A 22304-nucleotide genomic window follows, 5' to 3' on the forward strand; every position below is an offset into this window, starting at 1 on the left:
TGTGTAAATATCGCGACGGCGCATAATGCAACCAAGAAAATCACTTCCCGTTGTTTCCCCTTCAGTGATATTTTCTGCTTGGCTGAGTTTGCTTAGCACACTGGAAAGGCCAACTCATCAGTTCTTGTTGTTAATCAAGAGCAGTAATTGTCTGAGTTCAAAGCCTCCTGACTTAGACTCTGCTGAATAGGATAACAAGTTTCAAAAATGCTAAGTAGTAGTTTCTATAAATGGGCTTTTTTAATAGGGAAGGCCCCTGAAGAGGGTTTGGAAAGAAAACCTTTCTGTGAAGTGGAATTAAAACATTGTGCAGACTTTATAGAGCATGGCAAATAAACTCCTAAAACTCCTAGAAGCTCTTAAAGCATGGACAATGTGGATGCAGACTCATTTTCTCATTCACAGTGCAAACTTGTGTATTGGTTAAGGCAATATCAACTGATGTAAGAAACATATCCCATAACTTCAATGTCTTAACACAGTAAAAATCCATTTCTCACTCACATGTCAGCCTTGTGAGACCCCAGGGAGAGGACCCACATAAGTCATACCCCATGTTAAATGTAGCATTTCTGGTAGGCAGGCAGCCTTCCACAAAGTGACTCAGGGATCCAGCCTCCTCTCTTGTTTTAACTCTGCTGTCTTCAACCTTATGGCTTCCAAGTTTACCTTGTTTGTCTGCATCAGGCCTGCAAAAAAGGAGAGCACGGAGGATCAGCCACTGGGTAGTGTTCATGGGCAGGGATGAAGTGGTAGACATCATTTCCATTCACATTCTAGTGTCCAGAACCCAGTCCTGTGGCCCTACCCAACTGCAAGGAGGCTGAGAAATGCAGTCTAGTTCTGTGCTGAGGAAGAAGAGGACATGGGTCTGTGGGACAGCTAGCCAAGCAGTATTTTCATGACGCTCATGAATTCAAGAATTTCAACCCCAGCTTTGCTCAGTTCCTTTCTACCAACTCTGGGGCAGTGGAAGGCAAAATAAGCTGATGAAAAGAATGGCATGCGTGTGTCTGGCGCAGCTCAGCCCCCTGCTCCTCACCTTTGTCCTGCTCTCGCGTGAACTCACGCTGACCCCAGGCTTGGAGAACAAGCACATTCCTGGCCTGGAAGAACTGAAGGGAGTCCCAGGGCTTGTCATCAGCAGTCCTGTTCTTGGTCTACTCTGATCTTCTGCCTTGCTTCTAAACATAGGACTATTTGGGTTGAGTTGTGAGCAAGAATGTCAATGAGCATTTACTGAGCACCAACTATAACAATCTACCAGGCAATGATGCTTAGTGAAATTTTCCCCATTGTCCCGGAATTGCACAGCCAAGGCCAAAGCTAAAAACTGAAATTTCGTGGAGCCTCTAATAGTTGGTCCAGTCACCTCCTGCAGTGTGGGGAGGTGACAATTCAGAGAATGAACTTGACCACTCAATAACACCTTCTACTCACCCCACCACCACCATCACCACACACGTAAAGACTGAGAGAGGAAGAGACAGTCAGCTTGAGGAAGATGCAAACTGACCATCTTCCTCTGCTTGGCCAACAGATTTAGTGACCTGCCCTTACATTTCCTGAAACAGGGGAAAGGAGAATGGGTAAAGATATGCATGTGCCTTGTGAGCTGTGGGATGCCATTGATGAGAACCACCCTCCCCCTGCCTAGCGGGAACCCCACCCCAAAAGCCTCTTCCTGGACCGGGAACATCTGGAAGCTGCGCAGTGGATGGTCTTTGATGAGGGTTGGGAGAAGGAACAGAGCCATGTCTCCCACCATCCAGGACCTGCCTGCAGGGGCCAAAGAGGGAGGCACATGGGATTACCAAATGAGAATAAAGACAACAAATCCTGCAGATGCCATGGAAGCCCCCAATCAGCTGAGTTTAAGCTAATCAAGAGGGAAACGGTCCTGAGTGGGCCTGACCTCATCAGGCAATCTCTTTAAAAGAAGGTCCAGTAGTCAGAGACACAGATGCCCTCCCTTTGGCCTTGAAGAAGCAGAGGGTCCGGCTGTGGAGAGGACCCCACAGCAGGGATTTGCGGGCAGCCCCCTAGGAGTTGAGGGCTTTGGCTGTCTAACAGCAAGGACCCAAGTTCTGTCAACACCCAGGGAATGTGGAAGAGGACCCCAGCCTTAAGTGAGATGACAGCCCTGTGAGACCCCAGGGAGAGGACCCAGATAAGTCACATCCCAACCCCTACCCCACAGAAACTGAAATAATCAATGCATGTTGTCTTAAGCCGGGTTTCTAGTAACTTGTTATGGAGCAGCAGAAAACCAATGCAGTTTCTCCACAGGCTGCCAGAGCCACAGCAAGGGCCCGTCGGCCCCGGGTGATGGCAGAGAACTCTGACTTCGGATTATGTTTGAGACTGAAATTTCAAAAAGAACAGGACAGAACGTTAAATACCAAAACGAAACTGTTCTAATAACTGAAAGTCATTCAAATGTTCTGGAATCTGACCAAGAAGTCAATAAAGGTGCCATCACCCTACCAGAAATGCGAGAAGGAGGAGAGTGCCATGTAGCACAGCTGTAGGGGGTGGTGGAAATTAACTCATGTCATATTTACACTCCAAAGAATTATGACCCCTTTATAAATGGATTTCATACGCAGGATCTCACTTACTCCTTACAATAACACTATGAGGTGCTGACAATTATTACGATCCTCACTTTTACGGATGGAGAGACTCAGGCTGAAAAGGCCAGCTATCTCACCCCCGGTCACACAGCTGGTAAGCCGTGGCCAAGACTTGAAGCCAGGCCATGTGTGACCCTAGGTGGAGGGAGCCCAAGAGTCACTGCTGCCCATTCAGCCCACGAACTCCCAGCACCTGGGCCCTGCAGCAAGTAGTGAAGGCTCGGTGGAGATGGGAGGGCATTTTCTTACCCTTCACAAGAAAGCCACTGGCTGGTGTCACCTCCAGGCAGAGTCTCCAGGGCCCTTCTCCTACCGCGTCTCACCTCAGCAGCTCTGATGAGGCTGGAAGTCAAATCCAGGAAAAACTAAAATTCCAGTAAAAATCATGGATCAGCTGGAATGACTTGGAACTGCTGTCAGCATCTGCATTTTAGAATGAATTGCCGGCTGTCTTCTCCTTCTTTCGGCCAGTAAACACTCCTGGATCTCTGCTCTGTGCCAGGGTCTCGGCTAGGCACAGGGACCCCAGGGACAAAGAGGAACAGGTATGGTCCCTGCCCCCAGGGAGTGCCCCATGTGGTGGGGTGGGGGAGCACATCCATAGCCGTACAGCAGATCTGTGAGTCTATGAGCAGTATCTTAGGAGGTAGACACTGTGGGTCTGGTGGGAATGACAGACTCTAGTGGACCACACAGGAACAGGGTGTGTCGCCGGTAACCAGCACCTTTCCAGAGCAGGTGGATGTGCTCTCACCACAGTCCTGCAAGGAGTGTCTGTATGTTCCCCAGATGAGGAAATGGGTTCAGATCAAGCTGTCTGGGAAGGAGGTGAGCACCCCGTCACTGAGAAGCCCAAGCCAGAGCTAGATGTCCACTTGGCAACACCAGAAAGTCTCTTCTGATAGAGACTGGACTGGGGGCCTCTATGTGTACAATGGGTTTTCGTTTTGGTGTTAAATGTTGGTGTTTTTAAAAAAAGATCACACGCACAGTTAAAAAATTCAAACATGGGCTGGGTGCGGTGGCTCATGCCTGTAATCCCAGCACTTTGGGAGGCCAGGGCGGGTAGATCACAAAGTCAGGAGTTCGAGACCAGCCTGGCCAATGTAGTGAAACCTCATCTCTACTAAAAATCAAAAAAAAAAAAAAAATAGCCAGGTGTGGTGGTGGGCGCCTGTAATCCCAGCTACTCGGGAGGTTGACGCAGGAGAATCACTTGAACCCAGGAGGTGGAGGTTGCAGTGAGCCAAGATCGTACCATTGCACTCCAGCCTGGGCAACAGTGTGAGACTCTGTCTCAAAAAAAACAGAAAAAAAAAATTCGAACAGAACAAAAAAGGAGGCAGTGGGTCTCACTTCCACTCCAACCCTGAGGCTCCCAGGTCTCCTTCCCATGACTCTAGTCTCTGTGTATTCTTCCAGAGATAATTTATGTATATGTTATATATGCATATATGTAGAGAGATACATTGTGGGTATGTGTGTATATACACATATCTCTTTATTTAAAATATTCTCAGAGTCTCGTTTCTTTGTAAAATTTCATTTTGAGGAAGTCCAATTTTTTCTTGGCAAAGCTCGAAAGAATAGTATTTTTTTCAAACCCATGTTAAATATTTATTTTACTGCCTCTAGTAGTCAGAATTAGATCAGCTATGAACGACTGAAAAATCCATAACAGCAATGGCTAAGACAAGACAGATTATCTTGTCTCACATTCGAGTCTGGAGGCCAGCAATCCATGGCTGATACAGCAACTCGGCCGAGGAGGCCCATAGGGACCAGGCTCAGTCATCTGTGGCCCTCCTGAGGCTATGCCTCTCAGCCCCAAGGCCTAAGATGGCAGCATCAGGATTCCAGACAGCAGGACAGAGGAGACAAAGGAAAGAGAACCTGCTGGCTCTCGAGTAAGGTTCCAGGAGGCTGGCACCTGGCACTTCTGCCTGTATGCCATGGACCAGAAGCGAATCCCGAGGCCACATCTGTCAGCAAGGAAGGCTGGGGAAGGTGATCTCTACTCTGAGTGGCCCTGTTTGTCCAGCTACAAATTTTACTATTCCGGGAAAAGGAGAGACTGGATATTGGATTGTGAGTAGCGGTTTCTGTTCTATCTCCATTGCCCAGTTGGTCAGAGTAGAGACACATTTCTTCATTTATTTAACCAATTGTTATCGAATAAATGTTGAATTAAAGGGAGATGACAGAAGGAGGAACTTGTGTAGAGATAATAGAGGACCCAGATGTGCTTCAAAAATTCATAAGGGACCAGCTAAGACCACCAGCCTCCAGCCCTAGAGAGAACTGTTATCACATTGCCTGTTTACTCTCATACCTATATCAGAAGGCCCTCACCCAGGACTCAGTCTTTCCATCTGAGCAATGGAAACATGAGTTTGAACCACATGATTTCCAGCCCTTCCATCTCAAAATCTCAATGAGTGTGTGCTTCTAAATGAATCGTAGTCAAGGGACCAAGCAATCATTAGGAAGCCTGAAAGTCACGGGCGAGAGATCAAAGACACCAAGGGCCCCTTGGAGCTGGCCTTCCCTGTGGTGACCCTCATCCCTCAAAAAGCCATTGGAAGCCCCCAGACACATTATTCTGCTGAGACAAAGAGTTAGGTCTCAGTGAACATAAGCATCCACCCAAAGGCTAGGCAGAAAGTAAAATACAGCAGACTACCTGTCAACAGAAGTTTCCAAAGGGGAACTATTAAAAACGGTAACTTGCGGGTTCCTAAGTTCCAAACTATGGAGGAAGGAGTGTGGCTTCTGCAAAGAGAAGCCTGCCTGCCTGATCCGTGAGTCTTCTTTGAGGAAGAATGATGTCTGAATGAGAATAAGCCAAAAGATGTTATTCTTTAGTCTTCAAATGGCTTTGGAGACATTCCCCAGGAAATCCACTAAAAACATAGCATTTTTCAAGAAGTCTTGGGACATTTCCTCTTGATTAACACACTGGCTTAGGGAAAGAAAAGCCAAAAGTAGGGGAAAATAGACTCTTCTCTGAATAGAAGACAGTAGCATTATCTAATTCTCTAGGGACTAGAATTAACGGGTTTTAATTAATATTTGGTAGTTATCAGGGAGAATTTCTTGTGAGAAAGGAATTAGGCCCATCAGAATTCGGTCAGGCTCTGGAGGAGCTGCCAGGCTACTTGGAGGTCTGAAGTGAATCAGGTGAGCTTCCATGGGGAAAAAGAACTTCAGGCTATGGGCTTGGAGGAGTAGAAGACACAGTTCAGGAGCCACATGGACATTAAGGTTGCTCAGCAGCTCCCCAGAAGCTGAACCTATGCTTTATCAAGGGACTTTCAAAATAGGGAATATGCCTATGGGATGTTTGGCTAATCACAGCCGTGGGTGTGTGGACACAGTCACAGCAGTACTGAAATGTAGAGACAGGGAGGCAGCTAAACTCTGCGGTCTGGTCCGTGGTTCGGAAGCATCTTTCGGTCCCAGGCCAGCCAGCAGCTGCTTCTCCTTCTGCCAGGACACTAGGGTTTCTATCCAACTTCCCCAGCAATGCTGAGCCTGGCGAGGGTTTTAATTTTCTATCTTGATGAAAAATGTGTGGTTTATACACTGTCGTAGAACAAATAGAATTGGGATTTATGTTTCACAACTTCCATGGTTTGTTTGGGTTTCTTCCATATGTCTTTGACAGTCCTATCACATTTCTGACAGTTACGAATTTTTTTTTCTTTCTGGGAAGTTGGGGAGAGGCAGAGAACATGTTTTTCCCTTTTTCCCACTAAGTCTTGCTTGAAAGTATGTGTGAGCATCATATGGGCCCATGCATGTGCCTCTCTTGTTGAGAGAATACGTGCATGTGCGTGTGCCGGCTGTGGGGTTACATGTTTGTGTAGAGGGCACTGGGCTACAGTGTGCAGACATGGACGTGTTAAATATAGTGCTATGTATTGGATACATGTCTGTGATGTGATGGTGGTGGTGTTTGTGTGTGTGTGTGTGTGTGTGTGTGTGTGTGTATGTGTGTGTCTGCAATAGAAAAATCAGCCAATTAGGTGTTATTCTAATTCAGATGTCATCAATGACCGAGTCTTTCTCCTCACAATGTCATGCACGCATGTGTGCAGGGGCTGCCAGCCGTTGGGAAGGGTCAACTTGTTCTCCATGCCCCAAATTCCATGTGTTTTCAATTAATTTCATATGTGTGTTTCCATGTGTGCTGCTTTATTTATGTAGGTGAAGAAAATGTCTCACTCCCAATTATTCATCGAGGCCCATCCCTTCACTCTGTGCGGCAGAGTCCTCCTCACCAAGTGCCGTTAAACACGACATCAATCCCAATAGATTGACTAATTCCTTTTTCATTATTAGAAGAGATTTACAACGTTGGAGTCAGAGTGTTGGGTGGTTTTGTTTTTTTTTTTTTTTTTTCCACTAGAAAATTCATCTGTATCCTAGAATCAGCTTGTAGCTCAATGTAAATTCAGTGTAGAATTTAGTCAGTTATTAAGTGGATTTAAGTGGCTGAACCCTGGTGTAATCTGACCAGCAATGCATGAAGGAAAGAGTTGGAGGTGTAAAAAATGTCAAATAGCTTTCTCAGATGCATTGAACTATTAATAAAGATAAAACGATCTTTATGTTTGGGGTTTAGAACATCTCTTTTATGATAGCAAGAAGCCACTTTGATTCACGACTCGTTGGTTTCAAGGTTTGGTGTCATTATTCAGAAGGTGTCAGGAAGGAAACGGAGACAAGCTCCTCAGCAGGGAGAGAGGTGAAAAAAGAAGCTCGGTGCGCAGGACTGCTCTTGCCCAGCTAGGTTGGGCAGGGAGATGTGACAGTGAGGGGACGAATACAAAAGGCAGTGGTGATCACGTCCACACCATCAGAGCCCTCTGTAGACGCATCTCCGTTTGGTCCTGAGATATGTTTTCCATGGTTCTTCTGAAGAGGTCATGGCCTCCCTCTGAGGGGCTGGTGTGCTGGGTATTTTCCATCTGCCCCCAACCCCACCAGCTCCAGGACTTTCCTCAGCCCTGCCCTGCAGCTCAGGAGGCTGATCTCTGCGGACCACCTCACCCCGACTCCCTGGCCCTCTAGCTTCTGGTGGGATGGATCCAGCCAATGGGAGACAGCAGAAGACTGGAGAGAGGAGAGTGAGAGGTCGGAGGATTTATCCCCACTCCCTCCTTGCCTCACCCCAGTTCAGACAGTGGCTGCCTTCAGGAGTTACATCCTCTTGCAGCCCCTCTTCCACGGCTCCCGGTCTTCCTCCAGGTTCTGGTGACAGCATTCCATCCCCTTGTCCTTCAGGCCTCAGGGTGGTTGTGGCTCCCCGCTGGGGCTGCACCCTCCCACGGTGGGTTCCTGGGCCCTGCCAGCTTGCACCACTGTACGCTGTCTCATCGTTAAACTCTCCTCCCTTAAACTCTTTGAGTGGGCCGACCGTTTTCTCCTGGGAGGCACTGACTCAGAGGAGCCCGATCCTCCCAGAGCTGTGTGCCTATCGTGGATGCAAGCAGGACCTGGGGCATCGTGCAAATGCTCCGTGAGAAATGTTGATGCATGGCTGCCCATGCAGCCGAGGTGTCTGCAGCACGATGTTGCGCGTGCCTCCTCTATTCCTTTAAGAAGCCTTGGTTGGCCAGCTTCCAGGGGCCGGTTTCCATGCTAGGCAGGCCCTGCCCTCATGGAGTTTACAGTCAGGGGTTAGGTGCTATTGTGGGAGGCACAGGGCTCTGAGCAGCAGAGGAGGAGAGGTGCTGGGTGGAGGGGCCAAGAGGAAGAAACAACCAAACTGAGAATCTGGAGGACAGGAAAGAGATGTCTGAGAAAAGGAGTTTGGGGAGCGACGCAGGGACGGTGGTGTTTCTGGCAGAGGAAACAGCACGTACAAACCCCTAGAGGTGAGTGAGATCAGGAGTAGGGGGCATGGGCATTTGATAGCTGTCTCCCCTTCCCCAGGGACCAGGGACCTGAAGTGCATTCACAGAGGAGGGGTCAGGGAGAGAAAACTGTGAAGGGGGCACTGGGGGACTGCAGCCCTCCCTGCCCCACCCCAAGCCCCACTAAGGGGTTCTGTCTTTATCTTCAGGGCCAGAGGGCCTTTGGACACAGCCAGATTTACATTTGTAAAAGAGCCCTTGGTCCACAGCACGGGGAATAGAAATTCGGCAGGAGGCAGGTGACTTCTTCAGAGGAACTAAGATATGATGAGCTTGCTAGCGGAATGGGGGAAGTGAACCTATACGAGCAAATCTGAACCCCCATTTTCTGGACAGGGACACAAGACCCAGAGAGGGCCAGATCTTGCTCAGGTCACACAGAGAGGCAGCAAGGGAGAGGAGAAAGGAAACAGCCAGGGGCTGGAGCCACCTCGCCCTGGAAGGAAGACCGCTTCAGAAGGGATTCCTGGGGTAGGCCCTGACCACCCACCTGTTTCCTTGCAGGGCTGGGGGGGGCTTTGGATCCACTGGACCCCACCCCGGCAGGACCTGAACCCTCACCTGGACGCACCCCAGGCACCTCCACCGGCATAAGTGACAGGAGCTTCCCACTGAAATCATGCGGATATTAAGCTAATCAAAGCCTTGCTTGGGAAGGGATGGGACTGGGAAGGCGGCCCTAACGAGCTGCTGCGTGTCACTCCCTCCACCCTGCGCGTCCTGCGCTGTCCCATTTGTCTGGCTGTAATCTACATTTCAAATGATTACATGGGAAGCTGAAGTGGTAGTGACAAGGATAAACGAAGCTTGTTAAACTAATAGCTGCACTAATGCCCAAATATGTGAACTTCCCGGCGCAGGCCGCATCCCAGCCTGGCGGAGCTGTCAGCCCCGCTCCCCCGGGCTCCGCCGCCAGCCGCGGCCACATGATGAATGGCCCTGTCGACCAAACTCATCCGGGGCCCAATTAAACAGGCAGAAATGAACTGGAGCCGTCAGGCAGCCGGGGAGGGGGGACGCGGAGAGGGGGAGGCTGAGCCAGACACAGAGAGGCTGGTAGGGGGGAGGGGAGAGCAGGGGGGAGAGAGAGAGAGAGAGAGAGAGAGAGAGAGAGAGAGAGAGAGAGAGAGAGAGAGACAGGGCCTAGGAGATGGGAGAGAGAGAGCAGCCTGGGAGAAGAGAGTCAGAGGCCCAGGAAAGAGAGAAGAGACACCAGGGTGGGAGCAGGAGGAGAGAGACAGAGACACACAGAGATAGACTGAGACAGAGAGACCGAGAGACTGGGAGGGCAGAAGGAAGAGACTCCCAGATACACAGACACAGGGAGTGGGGAGAAACAGTCAGAGACACACACAGAGACGGAGTGAGGAGAGAGAGACGGAGTGAGGAGAGAGAGGCGGAGTGAGGAGAGACAGGCGGAGAGAGGCGCGCAGGAGCGGGGGCAGAGTCGTTGCCTCTGGAGGGGGCGGCCCAGGAAGGGCCAGAGGCGAGGCGGGGAGTGGACGAGAAAAGAGGGCGAGCAGAGAAAATGTGTCCCGGCAAGTCCTGGCAGCTCGCAGCGGCAGGGAAGTCGTTCTGTCAGAAAATGGTCATTTAATGGTTTGCCGAGCCCGCGACAGATATGTCATCTGAGGCGGCTCGGCGGCAGTCCCAGGGCATTTCATTTATTAATTACCAGCTTCCAGCAGCTCCCTCGTCCCTGCTCGATGCCGTCACCGGCCCGGCCCCCGACTCCCTCTGCCAGCAACACCCCCATTACCCCATTCCTGCTGGTGCCTCCTCTCGTCCCATTTTCCGGAGGAGGCGGCCCAAGGCCAAGGTGGGAGAGCGTCAGGCCTGCCAGCTGTGGGTCAGCCTCCCTCCCCGGGGGGCCTCCTGGGCTGGGCCTCCTAGACTAGGGTGGGGAACCCAGTCCCTCCCCTGCCCCAAGCCTAAAGGGAAGCGGGAGGCTGACCTACGTGCTCTCCTTTTCTCCTTTGGTAGAGACAGGGAGATCTTGTGTTGCCCGGGTTGACTTTGAACTCCCCAGACTCATGCAATCCTCCTGCCTCAGCCTCCCGAACTGCTGGGATTACAGGCGTGAGTGTACCTGGTCCACATTACACTTTCTCATTCACAAATAAAATAATGTTTTGCTTGCCTGATAATTTTATATCTATTTCTTTTAGTGTAAACTCACTTTTACAGCCTTCAGATCTGTTATTTTCCCCCTCTTGGCAGCCCTTTAAAAGGCCTTAACTCTGATTTCCTTTCATTCAGACCCAAGGAGCTTGTCTCTGTTTCCAAGCAGAGGTAAGTGCTAATATTCTCTCACGTGGCCCTTTGCCCATGAAAAATGTTCCACCAGGAATGTTTAGTAAACTAGGAATGGACACTCACAGACCGTGCTGCTGGCGAGCCCTGCCCATTGGGCAGCCTGCACAAGGGAAGCTAGCACCTCAGCCACCCTCCCTTTCCAGCCTCCAACCCCCACCCTCCAAGCTGGCCTGGAGCTGCCTCAGAGGAAGGGAACTGACAGCGTATCTCTCTGTCCCCAGAGAGTCAGGGACGACTCTGGGCTGCCTAGGTCCCCAACTGGCAACACTCCTCAGGCCTTACTGCCCCCCAGGACCCCATAATCCAGACCCTTCCCAGAGGAAGATCCAGAATGGAAGTGAAATCCTTGTTTTTTGTTTGTTTTTGTTCCTTCCTCCTTCCCTCTCTCCTGCTCTTTCTTTCTCCTTTCCTCCTCCTCCACCTTCTTCTTCCCCTTCTTCTTCTCTTTCTTTTTCTTCTCCTTCCTTCCTTTCTTCTTCTTCTTTCTCTCTTTCTCTCTTTTCTTTCTTCTTCCTTCCTTCCCTTCTCCTTCCCTCCCTCCCTGCCTCTCTCTTTCTTTTTTCTTTCTTCTTTCTTTTCTTTCCTTTCTCTCTCTTTCTCTTTCTTTCTCTCTCTCTTTCTCCTTTCTTTCTCTCTCTCTTTCTTTCTCTTTTTCTTCTCTTTTCTTTCTTTCTTTCTTTTTTGACAAGATTTTGCTCTGTCTCCACCAAGGCTGGAGCGCAGGGGCATGATTTTGGCTCACTGCAGCCTTGACTTGCTGGGCTCAAGCAATCCTCCAGTCTCAGCCTCCCCACCCCTGACTAGCTGAGTAGGCAGCACACGCCACCACACCTGGCCAATTTTTTTTTTTTAATAAGAGTTGAGGTTTCACCATGTTGCCCAGGCTGGTCTTCAAATTCTTGGGCTCAAGTGACCCACCTGCCTCAGCCTCCTGAAATGCTCATGAAATCCCTGTTTTAAACAGGATGCCTGCTCAGAAATGGTGGCACCAACTAGAGTGGGGCAAACTCTTTCTTTCAGAGGCCCAGGGCCGGTAAGACATTGCTGAGGCCTCTGCTGGGGCTGGCATGAATCTGGAAGGTTGGTCTGAACCTCCCACCTCTACTACCTGAAACCTCCAGGAGGCTCCCTGCACATCCCGTGTTCCCAGGTGCCCAAGTGAACATAGCTCCTTCCCAGAGCCTCCCTGGGCTCCCCATCCCGGCCAGCAGCACCGCCAGCCCCACCCTCCAACTTGAGCATATCCTGTCTAATGTATCACTAAATGCGGCACAGCCACTTTTCAGCCTTCCCACCTGTCCATCCCCCATCAACTCCCCAGCACAGACATCTCTCACCTCCCTCAGGCTTACAGTTCTCCTCCACACCTCACCTGGGCGACCTTCCAAGGGGCAAAGCTTCTCCCCTGACTCCCTTCAGAGGCACAGAATTCAGGCTCCTTTTCAGCCTTTGAGATCTTTCCTGTTTTTTTCCTGCTCCTGCTACTGAGCTTTTAGCTCCCTCTGACCTCTCTCTATCTGTCTCTCCTCTCCTTCATCCCTAACACTGGGGCCTTGGCATACAGTATCCCCTCTGCCTGGGATCCCCTTCTCTGCACTGGGACCTGTAGGGAAATGTAAAGGTTGTAAAGGTAAATTGGACTGTCAAGGAGTCCAAGGATGGAAGTGAGCCCAGTGTCACGGGCGGCGGTTTACAACAGCAGCTGGAGAAGCACTCTCCTGGAGTTGGGGAGGAGCCTCTAGCACAGGATGGGAGTCTTGGCTCAGGAACCACTCAGGACCTTCCAGCCCAGGTCTCTGACTCTATGTATCTGCTTCTTAGAAATCATAGCTGCTAATCACCCTTTTTATGGGCTCCTGTCAGTGGGGCCAGGGCCGGGAGCTTCCAGAAACACTGAATTTTAGTTTATTCCTAACCTTAGCAGAAATCATGTGCTCCAGCAGTCCTCAGAAGAAAGCTGGTGGGGGCAGAACTCACCTGTTCCCTGTAGGGGCATCCAGGGCTTGTGGGGAAAATGAATATATCTTGCAAAGAGACTTAACTAAGAGAGAGCCAGTACTATAGGAGTGGGTCAAAGTCCATGAGGTCTACCAGCAGACATCACCCTTCTCACAGTAAAGATAGGTCAACTGAGGTTCAGAGAGAGGAAAGGATTTGCCCAAGATCACAGAGTGAGCCAGAGGCAGGCCCAGAGCCAGAGCCCAGGTCACATGACTTCCCACCAGGGCTCTTCCCACAACTTAGCAGAACCACTGTCCCCTTGATGTCAAAACCCTATGGAGGAGCAATTAGATTCGCATTGAAAACAGAATTCCTCAGCTTTAGTTAATCTTGTCATATTGAGATAAGTGACCTGACTGTTTTCAAAAGCTCATTAAAATATATTTTTATATGTTTATTATTATTATTTCTTGAAATGACCTAGGCTTCCAGATTTCTGGGATGAACACTCTGATTTACAAACACTCTCCCATGGATCATTTTCTGTACAGTGGACAGCCTGAGAAAAGGACCATAAGGCTCTTGGGTTATTTTTGTTAGCAATGATTTGCTTTCACTGGTGCTCTGCTCTCCTTCACTGTCTGTGATTTGACTAGCACTGCCAGTCAGTCTTAGGACAAGCCTGGCCACTCATAGTACCTCTTCCCTCTGGCAACAGTGATTGGTCCAAGAGATGGGCATGTGACCCATCAAGACCAATCAGAGTGCTTCCCTGGGACTTATATACACAAACTCCCTCTTTCTGCTGCAATGCCAGCCTAGCGCTTTCAACGGCACTTTTCTTTATCTACATTGAGGAAGCTCAATAGCAATGACAAATAATGAGGTCAATATACAAACGGAAGCAAACCCAAGAAATGGAGAGAGAAAGAGAAACCTGATCACTTGGTTTAGGCCCTGGATTCAGCCATGTCTGAAGCCAGTGCCATCTCCTGGAGGTACCCAGGGCCATGGGCGAATTAATTCTCTTTATTCTATTTTTTAGATTGATTTGGAATTTTTTTTCCCCTTGTACATGAAAGAGCTCCAAAATGAATACAAAGCCTTTCCTTCTGTTCGCCTATTTTACACAATAGTTGGCACATACAAGCCCCCTCCTCTGAGCCACTTTGGGTACAGAGTTCACACACACATTCTTTCATCACTGGGGAAGAAGTCCCCAGTAACAGGCCCCTGTGTCCCTTCCTGCCTCTGCTGTACTGGCTTCTCAAGGTCTTAGTGTTTCTTCTTGTGGCAGAGGAAATTTCTAGACCACTGGAAGTCCTCTTTGGACTCAAGGGCTCTGAGATGTTTTTGGATTATGCACAAGACTGTTTCCAGGAGGGATGAAGGAGTCTCTTTCATTCAAGTGCTCTGATCACATCACCATCCTGTCCAAAAGCCTCCAATTACTCCCTACTACCCATGGGGAAAAGTCCAGACTCCTTAGCCTGGCAGTCTAGACTCTTCACAGTCTGCCCTGGATTCCTCATCCTCTCTTTCCTACCTCTGGGTCTTTGCTTGTGCTGTTCCTCCTCCTTCCTCTGGAACACCCACCTGTGAGAGTCCCTCCTGTCCTTCTAGGCCTGGCCCAAGCCCTACCTCTTATAAACAACCTTCCTCACTCCCCTCGCAAATAAGGCAACTTGTTCTGGGCCTCCTAGGACAGGCATGTTATCTGCCCCTCTTTGTGACTTATCATATAGTCTGTCTTGTATTAAATGTATTGTTTCTTTTGCCTGACTTACTCTCTCTACCTCCATCCCATTTCCAGACTGGGCAATTCTTAATTTTATCTTTTGGGTCTCAACTCAAAGGTTACTTGCCCAGAGAAGATTTTCTTGGCTGCCTCCCCGTGAAAAAGTCTCTTCCCCTTGATTTCTTGTGTTCACAGCACTCTAAACTCTTTTTCAACAGTGCTTATTGCATTTTATGGTAAAATATTCATTACTATTAAAAGTTTTTGGCCGGGCGCGGTGGCTCAAGCCTGTAATCCCAGCACTTTGGGAGGCCGAGATGGGCGGATCACGAGGTCAGGAGATCGAGACCATCCTGGCTAACACGGTGAAACCCCGTCTCTACTAAGAAATACAAAAAATAGCCGGGCGAGGTGGCAGCGCCTGTAGTCCCAGCTACTCGGGAGGCTGAGGCCGGAGAATGGCGTGAACCCGGGAGCCGGAGCTTGCAGTGAGCTGAGATCCGGCCACTGCACTCCAGCCTGGGCTACAGAGCGAGACTCCGTCTCAAAAAAAAAAAAAAGAAAGAAAAAAAGTTTTTATTAATGCCTGTATCTTCCTATCAGAACATATGCTCCCTGAAGCCCGAGACTTTGTTTTGTAGCTAGAATGGTACCGGTCAAAATTAGTGGAATCACTGTTAGTAGAGTCAATGACTCAATAGGTATATGAATGAATAAATGAAAGGCTCCCTGAGCCCTGTACTAAATGGCAGCTTGCTGAGGTCAGGGACTATCAGTGATCTTTATATCCTTCATTGTTCCTCACATATAGTCACAGTAAGTGGTCAGTAAACGTGAATTTAACCATCAGCAGGTGCAGTTTATAGGAGTTCCTGGACTCTACCCATGGCTATAACATGAGCCAGAAACCTAGGGCCCCAATCCAAGCTGGGTCAAGAATTGACAAATTTTAATAACCACAAAGGATGTTCTCTAATCCAGGCATACTAGGGCTGCAGAAATGACTGAAACAAGCCCCCCTGCCCTTGGGAGCAAATAGTACAGTTGTCCTGAGTGAGTTTTTCTGACCCATCACCTCTCCAATGGGGTATGACATCGTTCTCGAGTTTTATTGCTACAAGATGGGCTTACTCAACTCCTCAGTAAATAGCATTACACAAGCACCATGCACGCACACACATGCAAATCCAGAGTGGACAATAACCCCAGGCGTGTTGGAGTGTTTGATGGGATGGCCGTGGGAAAGCAAGCCAGGAGCCAGTTCTAAAAAACAATATTTATTTATTACAATTGGCAAAGCAATGGAGAAAATTGCCACTTAGATAGGATTTTACATTTTGCAAAGCGTTTTGTAATCAGCACAATTTCTCCCAACAATTCTCGAGGACAAGTTGTTTTTGTCATTCCCATTTGCAGGCAAGGAAGAGATAGTAGGAGAGAGTGAGGGAAGTACTGTGCTTCTACTTATGCAGACCTCAAGAGGAAAGGAGAACTCTGGCTTAACTGAATATAGACACGTTTTTCTGGGGGCAATGTCCCTACTATGTGCTGGGCAATGGGGAAGACCTGCATAAGATTCTGGGCTTTAGCTCACCACTGATTTCGCTGGGGGTGTATGCCCTTTGTCTCATTCAGAGAAGAAAACAGTATGTAATCTTACATTGCCTCCACTTAGCACTTTGCTTGGCCACCTCTTTTTTGGAAATTCATATAAGTTATATCAGGCTAGGTAATGCTGCTGCAACAAATAATCCCAAAATCTCAGTGCCTTAAAACAGTGTTTTATTTCCACCTCAAGCCATCTGTCTGTTGTGGGTCAGCAGGAGCCGAGGGAAGTGTTATGCTCATTGTAGACCCAGGCAGAAGAACACCCACCTGTGAGAGTTCTTCCTGTCCTTCTAGGCCTAGCCCAAGCACTACCTCTTATTAGCAGCCTTTCTCACTCCCCTAGTAATAAGGCGACTTGTCCTGGGCTTCCCAGGACAGGCATGTTATCTGCCCCTCTTTATGACTCTGAATGAGTGTTGTGCTCATTCAGAGACCAAGGCAGAGGAAGTAGCTTTCACCTCAAACATCACTGGTAAATGTGCTAGAGGAAAAGAGATTTCTGGAAACTCTTGCATTATCAGTAGTTCAATTCCTTGGTGCAGAGGTGACATATCATTTCAGGGCTTACTTTTTGGCCAAAACTATATACAGACCCACTTACCCGTAAGGCATCCAGGAATTGCAAATCTTCTGTGCCCAGAAGATGGAGAGGACTGGCAATACTTCACAAATAGAACTAAAAGCTACTATGCAAGTTGAAGTTCATCCCATGCCAAGAAGAAAAGTTAAAGCCAAATCCTTGAGTTTGTCCTTACATCTGGAAAAACACCAACTTTTTAGGGAGAATGGATTTTTGCAACTGATCAATTGTGTTTTCTTAGGAAGGAGAAAAACTTGAGACCTGTGCAAAGACTGACTTGTACCAAAATCAAGAGTGTCTTGAGAGGCATTAAAGAGAAAAAGCCTACCTGGTGCAATAAGACAAGCAAAGTAAATTAAAAGGCATATAGATTACAAAGGAAGAATTAAAATTGTCTTTGTTTTCAAATGACATGATTGTTCATAGGAGATCCTAAAGAATCTACCCCAAAAAAACCTACTAGAACTAATAAATGGGTTTAGAATAAATCGATATATAAAATCAATATAAAAATCAATTGTATTTCTATACATTAGGAGTGAACAATTAGAAAAATATATTAAAAATAAATACTATGTATAAAAGCATTCAAAAGCATCAAATGCTTAGGGAGAAACTTAAAAGATGAAAACCTTCTACACTGAAACTATAAAACAATGCTGAATGGAATTTAAAAGACATAAATTAAGGAGATTAACGATTAAATTTTTAAAACATGATTGAAAGACTCAATATTATTATAACATCCATTTTCCATAAATTGTTCTAAATATCCAATTTAATCCCAGTCCAAAAGATTTTAAAATTTATTTGGAAAGGTGAAAGACCAGTAGTAGCCAAAACAATCTTGAAAATTAATTCCAAAATAAGGAGATTTATGCTACCAGATTTTAAGACTTACTATAAAGCTATAACCATCAAAACAGTGTGGCTTTGGTGAAAGCATAGACAAATAAATCAATGGAACAGAATGGAGGATTCAGACATAGGTCCACACATATGTTGTCAGTTGATTTTTAACAAGGAAGCCAACACAGTTAAATAGGAAAGAAAAATGTCTTTGGCAGATAGTGCTGGAATAACTGGAAATCCATATGAAAAACAAAGAATCTTGGCCCCATTTCACATCACACACAAAAATAAATTCAAGATGAGTTACAGACCTAAAGGTAAAAGTGAAAACAATAAAGTTCTTAAAGGAAAACAAAATATCTTTGTGACCTTGGGGTAAGCAAAGATTCCTTAGAAAAGACGCAGAAAGCATAAATCATAAAGGAAAAAGTTGAGAAAATGAATTTGATCAAAACTAAAACTTCTGCCCATTAAAAAGTACCATCAAGAAAATAAATCGGTAAGCTACAGAATGAAAGAAAACATTAACAACACATTATCTGACAAAAGACTTGTATGCAGAATATATTAACTCCCACAACTCAGCAAAAAGACAGGCAGCAGAATTTGCTTTTAAAAAGACAAAAGACTTGAGGAGACATTTTACAAAAGAAGATAGATAAGTGGCTAAGAAGTGCACAAGAAGTCACTTAGCGTCATTGGTCGTCAGGAAGATGCAAGTGACGATGAGAGATCACTACTTACTGTCTAGAATGGCTAAGATGATAAAAGCTGACAACACGAGATGTTGGACAGAATGTAGAACAACCGTAACTCACATATAGTGCAATTTGGAAGGTAATATGGTACAACCGCTTTTGAAAATGGTTTCAAAATTTCTTGAAAAGCTAAACGTATATCTACCCTATGACCCAGAAATTTCATTTCTAGGTATTCACCCAAGAAATAAAAACCTATGTCCACAAAAAGGCTGGTAGGAGAATTGTGATAGAAATTGTATCCGCAATAGTTAAAGAATGGAAACAACCTAGATGTCTATGAACAGGAGAATGACTAAGTAAGCTACGGTATTGTCTTCCAGTGGTGTCCTCACAATACAGACACAGGCAACAACATGGGTGAATCTCAAAAATATTATGATGAGGGAAGAAGCCAGACTCAGAATGTGTATAATATGTGATTCCACTTATTCTAAAATAGGCAAAACTATCCTGTAGTAATATAACGCAGATTCGTGGTTGTTTTGGGGTAAGGGTGAGGATTGCCTGGAAAAGTTCTGATTCAATCTACTTTCATGAAAACTGATGAGACATAGATTTAAGATCTGATCAGTTCATTGCATGTAAATTATACCTCATGGGTCAGCCTCTGTCAGCAAGGAAAGCCAGGTAATAATGTCCTCAAGATGCTCCAAATAATATCATGGCTCCATCACTAAGTAAAAAGTGACAATGAATATTGGGATGCCAGACCTTGTTCTCAGAGCATCATACATTTGTTCATTTAATCTTCACAATGACCATTATTATCCCCATTGTGCTGGGATGACAGATCTCTGCTATAGGAGGTGTTGAAACTCAATGTCATAGCATATGGAGACTGGTTGAAGGAATCAGAGAGGTTTGATCTGGAGAATATAAAATTGAGAAGACTCAAGAGTTGATTATACATTCCTGAAGATCTCAGGGCAAGGAACCAGAGTTCTTCTGGATAGCCCCAAAGGGTGGGGCTAAGGTCAATGGAAAGAACATGGTGTCTGGGGCTGGTTTCATGAGAGGAAAGAACATTCTCCTAAGCACCATCAGCCCTTCCTCAGAGCCCCACAAGAGTCTAGTGAGGGAGATATGTCTGGTACTATCCCCAGTCTACAGACAAGGAGGCTGAGGCCAGGAGAGATCACATGATTCATTGCACACTCAGTGACAGAGCCAGGGTGAAATCTTCATGCTCCTCCCCAGTCACTCGGCCTGTCCCCATTTGAATGACATCTGGGAGGCAGTAAAGCTCAATGTGGAAACTCTGGAGTCACACACAGACCTGGGTTAGTGTCTCCACCACTAACAAGCTGGGAACTTTGGATTAGCAAACCATTCTGAGTTTAATTTTCCCATCTGTAAAATGGGAATGATAAAAATGGTAGCTCTCTTAAGATCGATATGAAGATCAGTTGAGATAATGCATGTGACATAGCAGAACGTCTGGCACATAGTAAGTGCTCAGGAAATCATGGTTATTATTGTTTGCCTTGGAGATTCATTCAATGGCATAGTACCTGGTACCAATGACCTGGACACAGCCTTAAGTTCACATCCTACAAGATGGGAAACATCTGGATCTTGTGCAATGTTTGCTATGCCAAGGAGGGTTGGAGGCCTAATTAAAATTGCTACTCTGTTTGCATTATCAAATGTCAGGGTTTTTTTTTTTTTTCCTTCCCACAGAGCAAAGATTTTTCTTATCAAAAATCTATTCGCTAAAATGCTAATGATCGTCAGTGATTAGAAACTGCTGCTCAAATTTTGAAAGTTCCCAGTGGGCCTCTCAGACATGGCTTGTAACTTGTCAGTTGAAGAAATGTTCTCAACAAATCAAACTTTGCTGTGTATGTTAAAAAAAAAAAAAGAAGAAGAAGAAGAAGAAAGAAGAAGAAAAGAAAAGAAAAAAAGAGAAAAGATTTCATTTCCTTAATGCTTAACGCTTCACTGTACGAGTCCAGCAGGGACTTTTGAGTTAAGTGACAGAGACCACATTATTAGTTGTGGAACTGGTTCTAATAGAAGTCTCTCAAGGCAAGATAGTCTCAGATAGGCCCCAAAAACTGCCAACGAAAACCTGTCAAGCTTATCTTAACTTCAATGAGCATTTAGTTTGCCAAAAAGAGGCACAGCAAGCAATTTTCTCTTATTATATTCTTTTTTGTCCTTCTCCTTTTTCTTCTCCTGTGCCTTCCTCATCTGCAAGGATGTTTCTTCAACATGTAGCCAAGCATCAGATGCCATCAGCTGTTCTCTGTGGTCAGACCTGGGTACCTGGGGCCTCCTGGGCTGGGTCTGCATAGCCCCAGCAGAACCAGATGGGCTGATGATGTGGGAGGGTGGGAGTCACTTCACCCTGGGCTCTTAGCTGCCCTGGCACATGTGGACACCAGAACTCAAAGGCCTTGCCTCTCACAGGACCTCACATACGGCTCACCTGGTCTCTCTAGGTTCTGGGTGGTCTCCAGAAGATACATGACTGGACTGTGGCGGCCTCTAACTTTGGCCACAATGAGAGATTTGGTGTCCATTTATGTCTTAATGAGGCAGCCCCACTGGAGGGTTTAAAGTCCAGGGACACAGGCCTGAGTCGTGTTTGGAGCACAGGCTCTGCAGTCAGGCAGGCTTGGCTTGGGCCTAGTCTCGGCTCCACCACTGTGCTCATTCATTCAAGAAATATTATTGAGTACCTATTATGTGCCAGGTACTGTGCTAGGAGCTAGCAATAGCAAACTGAACAGAACAGGTACTGTCCTTGTCCTCCTGAAACGTGCAATCTGGTGGAAGAGACAATAATCAATTAAGCAAATCAATACATTAAATAATTACAGACTCTGATTAGTGGTTTTTTTTTTTTTTTTTTTTTTTTTTTAGAGAGTCTCACTCATCGCCCAGGCTGGAGTGCAGTGGCGCCATCTCGGCTCACTGCAAGCTCCGCCTCCCTGGTTCACACCATTCCCCTGCCTCAGCCTTCTGAGTAGCTGGGACCACAGGCACCCACCACCAAGCCTGGCTAATTTTTTGTATTTTTAGTAGAGATGGGGTTTCACCGTGTTAGCCAGGATGGTCTCCATCTCCTGACCTCGTGATCCGCCTGCCTTGGTCTCTCAAACTGCTGGATTACAGGCGTGAGCCACTGCGCCCGGCCTGACTCTGATTAGTGTTTAAAGGAAATCAATGGAGTGCTATGAGCAATGGTTCTTGAAGTGTGGTCCCCGGACCAACAGCTTCGACATCATCTGGGAGCATGTTAGAAGTGCAAGTTCTGGGTACAAAAGGAAAAACAGAAAGAATGCATAAGCTCTAGTATTTGAAAGCACAACAGAGTGACTATAGTCAATAATAATTTAATTGTACATTTAAAAATAGCTAAAAGAGTATAATTGGATTGTTTTTAACACAGGATGGGCTTGAGGTGACAGATACCCATTTACCCTGATGTGATTATTATACATTATGTGCCTGTATCAAAATATCCTACATGCCCCATTAATATGAACATCTTTTATGTACCCACACAAATTATAACTTAAAAACTAAAGAAATGCAAGTTCTCAGGTTCCACTCCAGACCTGAGTCAGAAACTCCGGGGTTAGTGGGGCAACAACCTGTGCCATAACAAGGCCTCCAGTTGGCTCGGGTTCATGCTCAAGTTTGATGACCTCCGATACAGAATGATGAGGCTGCCAAAAGCCTCTTGACTGAGGGTGGTGAAAAAGGCCAGCCCGAGGAAGTGATGCTCAAAGAGAGGCCTCAGGAATGAGGAAGACCCATGTGAGGAGTTGGAGGAAAGTGTCCCTGGCTGTGTATTTGGGCCTCAGTTTCCTTATCTGTGAATTGGGGATGACAATAGTTTCTGCCATCATAGGGCTGTAATGAGGACCCAGTGGCTAAAGGGCTTAGCAGGATTTGCAAAAAAGTAAACTCACTGTGGATGATTATTTTTCTTATTTAGAG

This window comes from Macaca fascicularis, chromosome 15 (genome assembly GCF_037993035.2).
Source record: "Macaca fascicularis isolate 582-1 chromosome 15, T2T-MFA8v1.1".
NCBI classification, from domain to species: domain Eukaryota; kingdom Metazoa; phylum Chordata; class Mammalia; order Primates; family Cercopithecidae; genus Macaca; species Macaca fascicularis.